The 13152-nt window shown below is 40.8% G+C and overlaps 1 protein-coding gene across 4 annotated transcripts in view; it reads right to left on the bottom strand.

Annotated features, from left to right (window-relative positions):
* The window catches only part of col7a1l (collagen type VII alpha 1-like), a 277370-nt gene that overhangs the window by 234804 nt on the left and 29414 nt on the right, over window positions 1-13152 (bottom strand). For 2 of the 4 annotated variants that reach the window (XM_060903444.1, XM_060903447.1), the window contains exon 2: window positions 1786-1903. The exons of the other annotated variants lie outside the window; for them this stretch is intronic. The gene's annotated coding sequence lies outside the window, so the exon portion shown is untranslated. The remainder of the gene's footprint in view (window positions 1-1785; window positions 1904-13152) is intronic. 4 annotated transcript variants of the gene reach the window in all.

Here is a 13152-nt window from a genome sequence, read left to right as displayed (position 1 = left end):
TTATATCTGAGCATCATATTCCATAAGAGATCACTTTTCAGATGAAAAAAGAAAGCATAATGAAGGCTGCTGGGTTTTGGTGTAAAATGAAGAAGTGAGTGTGACAGTCAAAGTGTCCAGAAGAACTGGGGCTGGTTCTGTAAGATGCTCAGGAAAACCTACAGATCATTTCCACATAAAACTGCACAAAAGGGTCGTCTCACACCAAATACTGACTTTGCTTCATATTACGGCTTACTGATTACTGTTTATAGTATTTTTTTTAACAGTGAAACATTTCATTTCATTATTTTTTAAGCCATTTTTGGTGGACAGCATTTCTTTACGTGTTGCCTCAGACTTTTGCACAGAACTGTATATGTGAATGAAAACCTCTTCAGTCTTGTTTTAAATAGTTTTAGAGGAGGTGTGAACATCATATTGCATTAATTTTAATGAATAATGTATTAATTAAACATGGGCGGCACGGTGGTGTAGTGGTTAGCGCTGTCGCCTCACAGAAAGAAGGTCCTGGGTTCGAGCCCCGGGGCCGGCGAGGGCCTTTCTGTGTGGAGTTTGCATGTTCTCCCCGTGTCCGCGTGGGTTTCCTCCGAGTGCTCCGGTTTCCCCCACAGTCCAAAGACATGCAGGTTAGGTTAACTGGTGACTCTAAATTGAGCGTAGGTGTGAATGTGAGTGTGAATGGTTGTCTGTGTCTATGTGTCAGCCCTGTGATGACCTGGCGACTTGTCCAGGGTGTACCCCGCCTTTCGCCCGTAGTCAGCTGGGATAGGCTCCAGCTTGCCTGCGACCCTGTAGAAGGATAAAGCGGCTAGAGATAATGAGATGGGAATGAGATTAATTAAACATTGTTTGAAGAAACATTTTGTCTATTGTCTTATATTAAGGCTGGACGGACCTCAAAAATAGCTTAATTTTGTCTTAAAATGGTGGACAATGGGATCCATAAATATAATACCTGCCCTTCGGAGATATTACGGTAATTTGTCCATATAATTGCCATTCCCAAAGGCACTTTAATTTTATAATTAATATACATTACCAGTCAAAAGTTTGTACACCCCTACTCTAGTCATTCATCGGTTTTTCTGTATTTTGACTATTTTCTACATTGTAGAACAATGCTGAAGACACCAAGACTATGAAATAACATATGAAACATGTATGGAATTTTGTGGTAAACAATAAAATGTCAAAAAACTAAATCTATTTTATTACAAATATTTTAGATTCTTCAGTGTTTCCAGCGTTTCCCTTCATGACGCTTTGCACACTACTGTCATTATCTTAACCAGCTTCATGAGGGAGTCACCTGGAATGCTTTTCAATTAACAGGTGTGTCTCATCAAAAGGTAATTAGTGGACGAGTTTCTTACCTTCTTAATGCGTTTGAGATCAAACCGTAAATAGTAAATAATAAAAATACAGTAAATAACCCTATTCCACACCGCAACTGTAGTAATCCATATTACATCAAGAACCACTTGACTAAGTAAAGAGAAACGACATCCATCATGACTTTAAGACATGAAGAAGTGTATTTTCATTAATAAAAATAAAGAAAAAAGACTGAATTAGAAGGTGTGACTGGTACTGTATCTGCATTAATACTGCCCAGAATTTAATTTAAAATTGCCCCAAATCACACAAAATTGGACAATTCTTATGTGAAATATGCTTATGTAAAATGTTTTCATGTTCCTTTGCTGATGTTATCAAGTTGGTATGTGTATTCACACTCTCAAACCTTCAGCACATCAGGGTCTGACTGAGTGAGTGTGTTACCTAAGGTCAACTTTAACAGCCCATCATTGGAATGCAGAGAAAGTTTATTGGTGGTTTCCAGCTGTCAGTCATGACACACCATAACTCAGCAAGCGCAGGTCACACATACAGACATGACCTGTGAAAAAAAACATAAACGCGCTGACCGCTGGACACACACTGGGTACACAGGAAAGTACAAAAGTGGAGTTTGACCATAGGCTATATCTTGCAGGGTCAAGGAATAAAACTGATGAGCAAAAAAAAACATTTGTGAAGTGAAACTCAAGCATTTTCTAGATGTTTTAAGATGTTTGGTCAGTTCAACATTTAAGGTTAATAACATTGAATAAATTCCATAGTAATAATAATAATAATAATAATAATAATAATAATTTTGGCCAAACATTTTACTTTTATTTTAATTATTTACATATTATGTATAAATTGTCATCGCTGTAAAGACAGTGTTCAGTATGTCATCGCTGTAACTAAAATGAGTATCAGCAGTAAGTAACTGTCTAACCATAACGTGTAGAAGAAGAAAGAAGAAACCTTTATTTGTCACATGCACACTTCAAGCACAGGGAAATTCATCCTCTGCATTTAACCCATCTGAAGCAGTGAACACATGCACACACTCAGAGCAGTGGGCAGCCACACCAGAGCACCCGGGAAGCAGTCAGGGGTTCGGTACCTCGCTCAAGGGCACCTCAGCCCAAGGCCGCCCCATGTCAACCTAACCTGCATGTCTTTGGACTGTGGGGGAAACCGGAGCACCCGGAGGAAACCCACGCGGACACAGGGAGAACATGCAAACTCCACACAGAAAGGCCCTCGCCGGCCACGGGGCTCGAACCCGGAACCTTCTTGCTGTGAGGCGACCATGCTAACCACTACACCGCCGTGTCGCCCTATTATCTCATCTCATTATCTGTAGCCGCTTTATCCTTCTACAGGGTCGCAGGCGAGCTGGATCCTATCCCAGCTGACTACGGGCGAAAGGCGGGGTTCACCCTGGACAAGTCGCCAGGTCATCACAGGGCTGACACATAGACACAGACAACCATTCACACTCACATTCACACCTACGCTCAATTTAGAGTCACCAGTTAACCTAACCTGCATGTCTTTGGACTGTGGGGGAAACCGGAGCACCTGGAGGAAACCCATGCGGACACGGGGAGAACATGCAAACTCCACACAGAAAGGCCCTCGCCGGCCACGGGGCTCGAACCCGGACCTTCTTGCTGTGAGGCGACAGCGCTAACCACTACACCACCGTGCCGCCCCGCCCTATTATTATATATATATATATTTATTTTTTTAGTGTGTCATTACTATAATGTGCAGCATGTCATTATCCACTTTCACATATGAAACCTGTTATTGTATGAAGTAAAAACAACACAAAAATAAACCAAATTTTCACTTCCCACTCAGTTTTCCATCACAGAAACGTTATGGATTTCGTCGTGTATCCCCACCTGACTGTACTGTATTTACCAGACCGCTACAGAACACAAACCATGCGAGAATGGATATGACGTACCGTATAATTCACAAAGCAGCAAGTCTAATGTTGTTAAAAAACCAAGCTAGTTAGCAACATGGTACGAGTCAAACTGCATCATGTCTCTATCGACAGAGTCGTCTTCCTGTTTCTAAACATTTCTGTTGTTCAATCAAAGGCTATTTATTACATTTGTTGTTTATACAGCGGGACCTCTGTAGCTTACAGACAGGGTTAACCACGAACACCTGCTTTCACTGTCACTTATTACTCGCCTTAATTAAAGCCCGGCTTGTTCGTTTGTCTTGAGTTTGTGTTTATTTTCGAGAAGTGTTCCTCACTTCTACTCTTGTGTTTTCATGCCTGATGTTTTTTTATTGTTGCTTTGACTATCCTGTGGAAATAAAAGGTTTCTTCACTTGCATTCATCTCTGTGTCTCAACCATGATAGAAATATTAAATGAAAGTTTTATACTCCTGAGAGAGAGAGAGAGAGAGAGAGAGAGAGAGAGAGAGAGAGAGCACATTCACATAACTTTTATTTCAGTATATTGTCATAACCGTTATATTTTATTATTAGTTACTGTTGTTGATGTCATTGTGTGTATTATATAAATGGAACTTTACCATAGTTGTGTATGTGCAAGAAAAACAAACTTTATATATATATATATATATATATATATATATACACTGTATATGGTTCACTCCTATCCATGGTTTTAGCTGTCTATCTGTGTTAGATCTTGGAACGAATCCCCTGTGGATACGGCGCTCCCACTGTATCTGCTGATGTTTCTTGCTTTTTGTTGAGTTTGCTGTTAGTTTATTTACATTGAGGCAGTACGAGTAGTGCCATCACAATATCACTACATCATCATTTACATCACAGCTAGCAACATTACAACCGTCACAACACGTAAATCTGACAGTTCCGAATCCCACTGGAGCCGTAACAAAAGATGTCTGTGAATGTTCTGAGGTCAACAGGGGATAGATTAATGTTTTGACTTTTGCTGTTTTGTTCCCATTCCCACAGGACACAATTACTGAATAATAACAGAAAATTTACGGTTTTCACTGTGAGTGGGAGTGGGGTAATAGTTATAACCTCAATAAACAGTGTGTCACTGCTGTGTCTGTCACCACAATATGCAGTAAGTCATTGCTGTAAACATGATTAACAGTATCTCCTTGCTGTAAACACAACATGCAGCATTCTATGCAGCTGTAAACCCCAAAATGCTGTAACTTTTGTTTGCTGACTAATTTATGCCGACCTGGAAACCATCATATAACACCATTTGCAAAATACGGACGAGTCACGGAATACGGATTCACGGAAAGTAAAAAAAAAAAAAAAATAAAAAAGTACGGACCTTTTATTCATGGATATGTGATATTTTCCATGAAATACCAATAGTAAATTAATAAAGTTAACATATAAATGCAGGTAAGGTGTTTTAATTATGAACTTTGGCAGGCCAAACATTTAATTGTTTTTGACTTCTTAATTCATTTAATAGGGGATACATCATCTAGATGAAATCCATAACCAATCCATAATATACTGAAACATTCATGACCAATCTGTAAATTACTAGCATCCGTGATGCATCCGTATTAAAATCCATAACCACTTCGTATTTTGTATCCTTTTTTATTATATTTCCATAATCTGTAGTCTATGACCTATCCATATCTTGTCAACCACCAATGTATAATGCAAGTGAGAAGGTAATATTTTCAATATTTGTAGCCACTTACTACCTGAATATTAGTTTGCAACTTAGTTCTACAACTAAATAAAAAGAAGCTAACTTCTAACATTGCTCTCACATCCACTGTGAGAACTTATTAGCCACAACAGCTTGGCAAAACCACAATAAATGAACTAGCTGTAAAACTACACGGCTATAAAATTCTTGTTTTCTATCAAATGTTCTTGAGTCCATATACAATGGAAAAATCAAGCAGGATTTAGCCTTTTGAAAACATAACTACAGAAATCCGTCATTTTTAAAGACTTCCAAGCATCTGTGTAAACTCTATAAAAAGTAAAATCCCCTGACGAGAAGGAGAAAAGATAAAATGGACCGTTGCAGCTAAATCCCATTGTATGCGCGCAGTGTCGCAAACACTGCCTTTGGAAATAAACCACATTCAAACCAAAGGTTTTTCACACACTCAAACACATCTCAGGGTTTGGGAATATAAACCGAATGCTGTGTTCAATTTTAAGCCTGCTAGATGGTGTAGGTGAGAGATGAGTGAACAGTCAGATAGAGGATGGCTGGCAAGGTAATACAATAAAGACTGATCAGACTGGCCCACAGGTGTGTGGAAGCCTGCTAGGCATTGTAGAGTCTCTCTTTCATGCTGTATGGCCTCTAGGTAGGCAGCTCCAAAGGGTTCCAGAAGGGTCGTAAATCCTACTGGATGTGTGGTTTGTAGATAGGCAGGAAGTTGGCTTTATCTCTGGAAAAGGCGCTGGAGGGCATTGCATGGAGAGGCAAAGTTTGTTGAGAAACATTTTGTGCTTTCTTCTTCCTTTTGCAACAATCTCTACTGACTTGAAACTCTGGAGATATTTTCCGAATGACATTTCTTTTTAAAATTCACAGATATACAAAGTCAGAACAGACTCGGGTTGCCATCCATCCTGTTTTCACCAGGACAGTCTGGTTTTCAGGTTGGATATACAGATATCCTATTTTAATTGTCACTTGTGTGTGTTTTTAATGTTCTCGTGTTTTCTAATGTTCTCCCGAAGCAATACAGTCATGTCGGTCAGTTCAATTTGTGTCATTTAGCATTTTTATTAAAGCAATGGCCAGCCATAGAGATCTGCCAAAAGTCACAGTGAGCATCTAAAATGAAGAACAACTGCGAAAATGGCTAAGGAAGAAATCCACAAAATGATGGGAAAGGGAAATAAAACTGCACAGAGATTGTCAAGAGAGAATTTGCATTTGATTTAATTTCAGGCTGACATGCTGACTTTTATTAGCTTTTTTCGCATGAAGAATAAACGACTGTGAATGGCTATAAGGTCAAACACAACGTACAGCTGGGAGAAATGTTAGGGGTGAGTCTTAAATGTGTGATGGGGCAGAGGAGGGTCTGGTTTTGGTATGTTAAAGGTGGCAACACTCAGACAAACCCAGAAGAGCAACTATAGTCAAATGGCTACACTCAGGCTACGTTTACATTAGACCGTATCTGTCTCGTTTTCTTCGCGGATGCACTGTCCGTTTACATTAAACCGCCTGGAAACGGGAATCCGCCAGCGTCCACGTATTCAATCCAGATCGTGTCAGCTCCGGTGCAGTGTAAACATTCAGAATACGTGGATACGCTGTGCTGAGCTCTAGCTGGCGTCTCATTGGACAACGTCACTGTGACATCCACCTTCCTGATTCGCTGGCGTTGGTCATGTGACGCGACTGCTGAAAAACGGCGCGGACTTCCGCCTTGTATCACCTTTCATTAAAGAGTATAAAAGTATGAAAATACTGCAAATACTGATGCAAATACTGCCCATTGTGTAGTTATGATTGTCTTTAGGTTTGCCATCCTTCCACTTGCAAGTGGTAAGTGATCTGCGCTGGGATCACACACACAGCGGCTCAGTCCCGAATCACAGCTTGTGCACTTCACTCGCACGCTCTGTGAGCTGCGCAGGGCCGGAGTGCGCACCCTCCAGAGGGCACTCGCTGTTCAGGGCGGAGTGATTTGGAGCGCAGGATGCCTGCGGAGCCGAGCGTATCTGTGTATTGGTGTTGCTGTGTGCACGCAAATCGTGTATTGGTGTTGCTGTGTGCACGCTAATCGTTTTAAAAACGTTAATCTGATGATCCGCTGATACGGTCTAATGTAAACATGGGCTCAGAGACAATCAGCGTGGATTAACACTGACAGATTTGTAGCAAGTTGCACGAATTGAATAGTATACAAGGATATAATGGTTAAGGTTTGGGTTAGGGGTGTGGTTAGTGTTCAGAGCTTTTCCTCTGACTGTATTCTTATGAAATTATATGAAAGCCAACAACTTTACCTCTCACTGTTGAGAGCTTTGGCTGAAGCACCTAATGTGGCGAAGCCATGGCCAAATGGTTAGAGAAGCAACTTTGGGACCAAAAGGTTGCTGGTTCAAGTCCCGAGACCAGCAGGAATAGCTAAAGTGCCCTTAAGCAAGGCACCTAACTCCCAGGCTGCTCTGGGTTTGATGTTTGCCTCTCTGGATAAAGAGTGTCTGCTAAATGCCTGTAATGTGATGCATCCATTTAGGCTTTCTATTTGCGAAAGTTTACTTGTTAACAATTCCAGTGTACTATGCTACAGACTAGGGGTCGTCAATTGGATGGCTTTAGTATAGCTTCAGGCCCAGAAAAGTATCTCAGAGGACCAAACTGAGTTCTTGAAAAGGAAATACTGTTGCTCAGAGACTAGCTATTCAGTCATGCCAGTTGCTAATGAAGTTTTTTGTATGTGAGGAATTTTAGTTGAATAGCACTGGGGCACACAATTAAATCTTCACTCCGTATGAAGGAGTGGTAAAGTTAAAAAACTTGGAGTAAAATATGCACTTTTGGACAAAAGCTCAGCACTTTGAATGTTGAACTGCAGAGGATCAGAATATAATAAGCAGCTAAATTGACTTAATGCTAGGCTTGGATATAATCCTCAAAAAAAAAGGATAAAAAAGAAAAACAGCAGCTGTTAATGACACCATTATAAAATTATTGACTAGCTAATTCTGGAATAAAGTTGATAAAGACTAATCATCCTGGGAATATGAATAGGGCATGCCCTTATAAACCACCCACTAATTACTCTTTTTAGTGCCTTGGAGCCACCAAAGCCATCCATTCTGTTGTTAAACTGTGCTTTGATTAAATTCAAGTTTAATGTGAAAGGAAGAAAAAAAAATCTTGCACACTGCGATCAGCATACTTGCAAGGGCAATGAAAGACTGGAAACCTCTCTCTCTCTCTCCCCTTTTGTATGTATAATACTGTAGTTATAAAAATTATTTATCTGCCATGTATTCAGCTGTTCAGCAGCAGAGACAGCATGGAGTTAGAAAAACAACTGCAGTATAAGAGACATTTCCATATTAAGGTATGAATAGCTTGTTTTAACAGGCAGTTTAGCCCTGGACTCCTTTTACTGTTATTCACCATCTTAATTTAATACGTCAGCTTCTTTTCTAACTATTTTGACACCGAATGACCTTCTCTACTCTCTAAAAGCTCTTCTTTTCTTTTTCAGTACAAATGTTCCCTTGAGAGCATTAAAGTGTATCATTAATATCACCCTCTGCACCTCTTTCCCCCTAATCTGTCACTTTATAGACCCCTATAAATAATAAAAGCTCCACAGCTTGCAGGAAGTCACCTCATCATGCAATTATGCAGTGCTTAATCTGAATACAGAATGGAGCAAGTGTCCTGTTTATGAATAGCCACATCGATTCACCCTATCCACTGGAGGTACAGTCTCATTAAGTCTGAATAAGTTTGAATAAGTGTGAATAAGTATGCATATTAACAATATCAATCCAATGGTGAGCCTCAGTTTGTCAATGTGGACCATTTAAGGAATAAAACACTCGATGCCATGCTGTTTACAGGAAAATAATCAACAACAGGGTGCTATGATGAAACAGAGTTATTGTGACCACACCAATGTTGATTGTTTTCCTGTAATACCACATCCCAACGTGATTTATTCTTCTTTAATACCACAGCATGGTTAAATGCTCAAATCTGACTGGTGTGGGATATTTTTGTTTAACAGCACAGATAGGTTCGACTGAGGTTTATATTAATGCGCTCATTGTAATACATTATTGTTTCTATAGTAAAAGCTCATATACGGGGGCTTGTGCGCGCGTATAATCTTTGATATAGTGACATTTTTTAGGAGACGTTTATTTAACACTTATAGAAGGAGTCTCAGTTGTAAGTGCTTTGATAGCAAAGTTTATTAGCACAGGAAAGCGCTGAAGACAGAGGAGTTTAATGCTCTCTGTTTTCTCAGTAAAATGGCAAGCTGTGTTTTGAGAGAGAGAGAGAGAGAGAGAGAGAGAAATTGAACAAGGGAGAAAAAAGATAGAAGCGAGGGAATGACTGTTTACTGCAGTTTTAACATGAATATCTCTTGGACATTCCACAACATCACACTCAATGGCCACTTTAATAGGAACTTGTTGTTGATTCTAAGATCCCTGTTCTTGGCTGCAGGAGTGGAACCCAATGTGTTCTTCTGCTGTTGCATGCTGAGATGCTTTTCTGCTCACCACGGTTGTAAAGAGTGATTATATGAGTTACTATATCCTTCCTGGCAAAAAAGCTCGAACCAATCTGTCCGTTTCCCTCTGACCCTCTCTTATCAACAAGGCGTTTGTTTCCACCCACAGAACTGTCACTCACTCACTCGATGTTTTTTGTTTTTCGCACCATTCTGTGTAAACTCTAGAGACTGTTGTGTGTGAAAACCCCAGGAGATCAGCAGCTTCTGAAATACTCAAACCAGTCCATCTGGCTCAAACCAACACCCATACCACAGTGAAAGAAAGAAAGTCACACTTCACTGTGAGATCACAATTTTTCCCGTTCTGATGTTTGAACATTGTGAACATTAACTGAAGCTCTTGATTTGTATCTGTGGGATTTGATTCATCGTGCTGCTGTCGAGGGATCGGCTGATTACAGAACTGCAGAGAACAGCTGCAGGTGGATGGATGGGTGTTCCTAATAAAGTGGCCAGTGAGTGTAAATCTAATTATAAAAATGTTTAAAAGTGTGATGTGTCATTCATTAATAAATAACACATCATAATCGTTGGCAAATCGCTGCAGTACAAGTGGAATAACACACTCCACACCATGCTGTTATAAGAACATGCTTGTGAGTCATTCTGCATCACTCACTCCTGGGTGTGCTTTATTATTTTCATATCACAGCATGGTCTATCATGTGTTATTCCTTACATACCACTGCAAACACTCATTCCCTCACTATACTCTTTTTTTCCTCATTTCAAATTTCATTCATCTCATTATCTCTCAGCATTTAAGTCTAGGCTGAAAACATATCTGTTTAGTCAAGCCTTGTGTTAATGGTGTTTATGAGGTAAAGGTGTAGATCTGGAGGATCCTCAGACAGAGTGTTTTGGTAAACTGGGATGTATGGATGCTGTCAGTCCCCACTCGCTTGCTCACTCGAGTTTGTTGACGGTGTAGTGGCTGCTGCTTTATGTCCCGGGGCCCCTCATGCCTGTGTTACCTTCTGGCTCTCTCCTTTTAGTTATGCTGTCATAGTTAGTTGCCGGAGTCCCTGCTTGTACTCGGTGCAATATGTATACTGTTCCTACTTATTCAGGTGACATTGGGCATACCTAACAACCTGTGTTTTCTTTCCCTCCCCCCCCACCCCGAATCTGTCCCTCTGAGTTACATGGAGTCAACAGGAAATCTTTTGGTGGAGAGGGTGGAGACCTCGACTGGCTCTCGTAGCCTGCAGGGAATCAGCCGTCAGACTTTCTGTCGCATGTCCCAGACCCGGTGAAATGTAACTGAATTGTCTTAGCCAGCCCTAAGGGTCCCATCTGCATCTCATCATTGCTGAGGAGTGTGCTCCCATCACCCAATCAAGCATCCAGCCAGAGCAGGTCATGATATATTTTTTACCATATTAACATGCCATTGTTGTGTGTTATGCCTGATGTAAAGACTCTCGTCTCTGCGAGCCTACCACACAGATTTAATACTTGTCATTTTTAGGGCATACTTAATAACCTGTGTTTTTCTTTCTCTCTCTCTCTTTCCCCCCACCCCCCAAAATCTGTCCCCCTCTGAGTTACATGTTGATCCTGGGATTGAGATGCTGGCCTCTTCTGCCCCTCGGACCTGCTTGATCCATCCTGGTGCCCTGTGTCTGGTCGGAGTTTTATCGCACCACTCCTGTGAAGGACGGCCCCATGAGGACAGTTGAGGGTTATACCTGTTAAAACTGTTAATATTATAGTCAGGCTGTCTGTTGTTGCCCAAATGAGGATGGGTTCCCTTTTGAGTCTGGTTCCTCTTGAGGTTTCTTCCTCATGTCATCTGAGGGAGTTTTTCCTTGCCACCGTCGCCACAGACTTGCTCATTGTGGATAGATTAGGGATAAAATTAGCTCATGTTTTAAGTCGTTCAAATTCTGTAAAGCTGCTTTGCGACAATGTTTATTGTTAAAAGCGCTATACAAATAAACTTGATTTGATTTGATCTCTAGCTGCTTTATCCTGTTCTACAGAGTCACAGGCAAGCTGGAGCCTATCCCAGCTGACTACGGGTGAAAGGCGGGGTTCACCCTGGACAAGGCGCCAGGTCATCACAGGGCTGACACATAGACACAGACAACCATTCACACTCACATTCACACCTACGCTCAATTTAGAGTCACCAGTTAACCTAACCTGCATGTCTTTGGACTGTGGGGGAAACCGGAGCACCCGGAGGAAACCCACGCGGACACGGGGAGAACATGCAAACTCCACACAGAAAGGCCCTCGCCGGCCACGGGGCTCGAACCCGGACCTTCTTGCTGTGAGGCGACAGCGCTAACCACTACACCACCGTGCCACCCCGTTTCAAATTTATAAGACAAAAAAACCCCGCAGATTGTCATGTTACCAAGAAACCACGAAGCATAGACTCCTGAAGATGATGTTCTTTCCTGAAGCTTTATCTCTGACACTGGAGACTCCTTCCATAAATGTTAAACATTTCCTTACAGAAAATTTCAACACTTCACTGATTATACACTATAACTGTCATCAGTTACTTTAATAGTATGAATCATATTTTGAATATTGAGGGTAGAAATTAATCTTTTGGTTTATGTGTTCATTTTGTGAACAGTATATGTTTGTGTGCATTATAATATGCATAGGTTTTATGCTGCATTGGGGCGGAACATTTAATTGGAAGCCACTTCCTGTGGGACATAATTCTGAGACCACACACGTAAACAGAGATATTTGGTGTAACGGTGGAAAAGGAGAATATTCATAAAGTGAATGGTTTTATGTTGCTTTGCATTAACCTTTAAGTATTGTTCTGGAAGCCATCGTGGAGACAGGTGGACGTTATTAGCTCCTTTGGTGATAAGCTGCCAGCGAGGTATGTGACCTAATGTTTGTAATAGTTAGCTAACCTAGCTGCTAGTTGGCTATGTTAATTTAATGACGTCTGTTAAATGAGATTAGCAACAGTTTAATTGTTGTTTTATTATCAGTTTTCACGGGATGAATTGAACAACGATGGAACAAAGGAGTTCCCTGTGTTTTAATCGAAAACTTCGTGTCTGCGTGTTACTGGGGGAGCTACAGTGAAAACTCGATGTCAAGAAACCTGGAGAAGCAAGCGGGAAAACCGAGAACGCATCGCAGTGCATTCATCAGCATCTGAGAAGCAAGTGGCCGATAGAGTTGCTGCGCGGTCTACGGGACGGTTCAGGTGCAATACGTTGCCGCTAGCTTTATGCTCATTTTGAGCAGACCTTAACAAAGACTTTACATTCACTTTGAAGAGCTTAACAGAGACTCGTTTAAAAGGCTTACAGCAAGAGGCTGTTGGTTTGGCATTTGCATTTTGATGCCATGTTCATCTATGTCAGTCTATTTTGAATTTGATGAATATAGTTAATTGGTGTTAAGTTTGTTTGATTAATATAATTAATTGAGGTCAAGTGCTTAAACAAGATTTTGCTTACAATCACACTAACATGATGACCTATTACCCCATTGTGCACAAACACTTAAATGTTTATGAGTAGCCTAATAGTGATATCACTTAACAGAAATCCATTTTACTAAGTGTATTT

This window comes from Neoarius graeffei, chromosome 21 (genome assembly GCF_027579695.1).
Source record: "Neoarius graeffei isolate fNeoGra1 chromosome 21, fNeoGra1.pri, whole genome shotgun sequence".
Lineage (NCBI taxonomy): Eukaryota > Metazoa > Chordata > Actinopteri > Siluriformes > Ariidae > Neoarius > Neoarius graeffei.
Note: the sequence above shows the minus strand (reverse complement) of the source record. Positions and strands in the feature narration are given on the sequence as shown.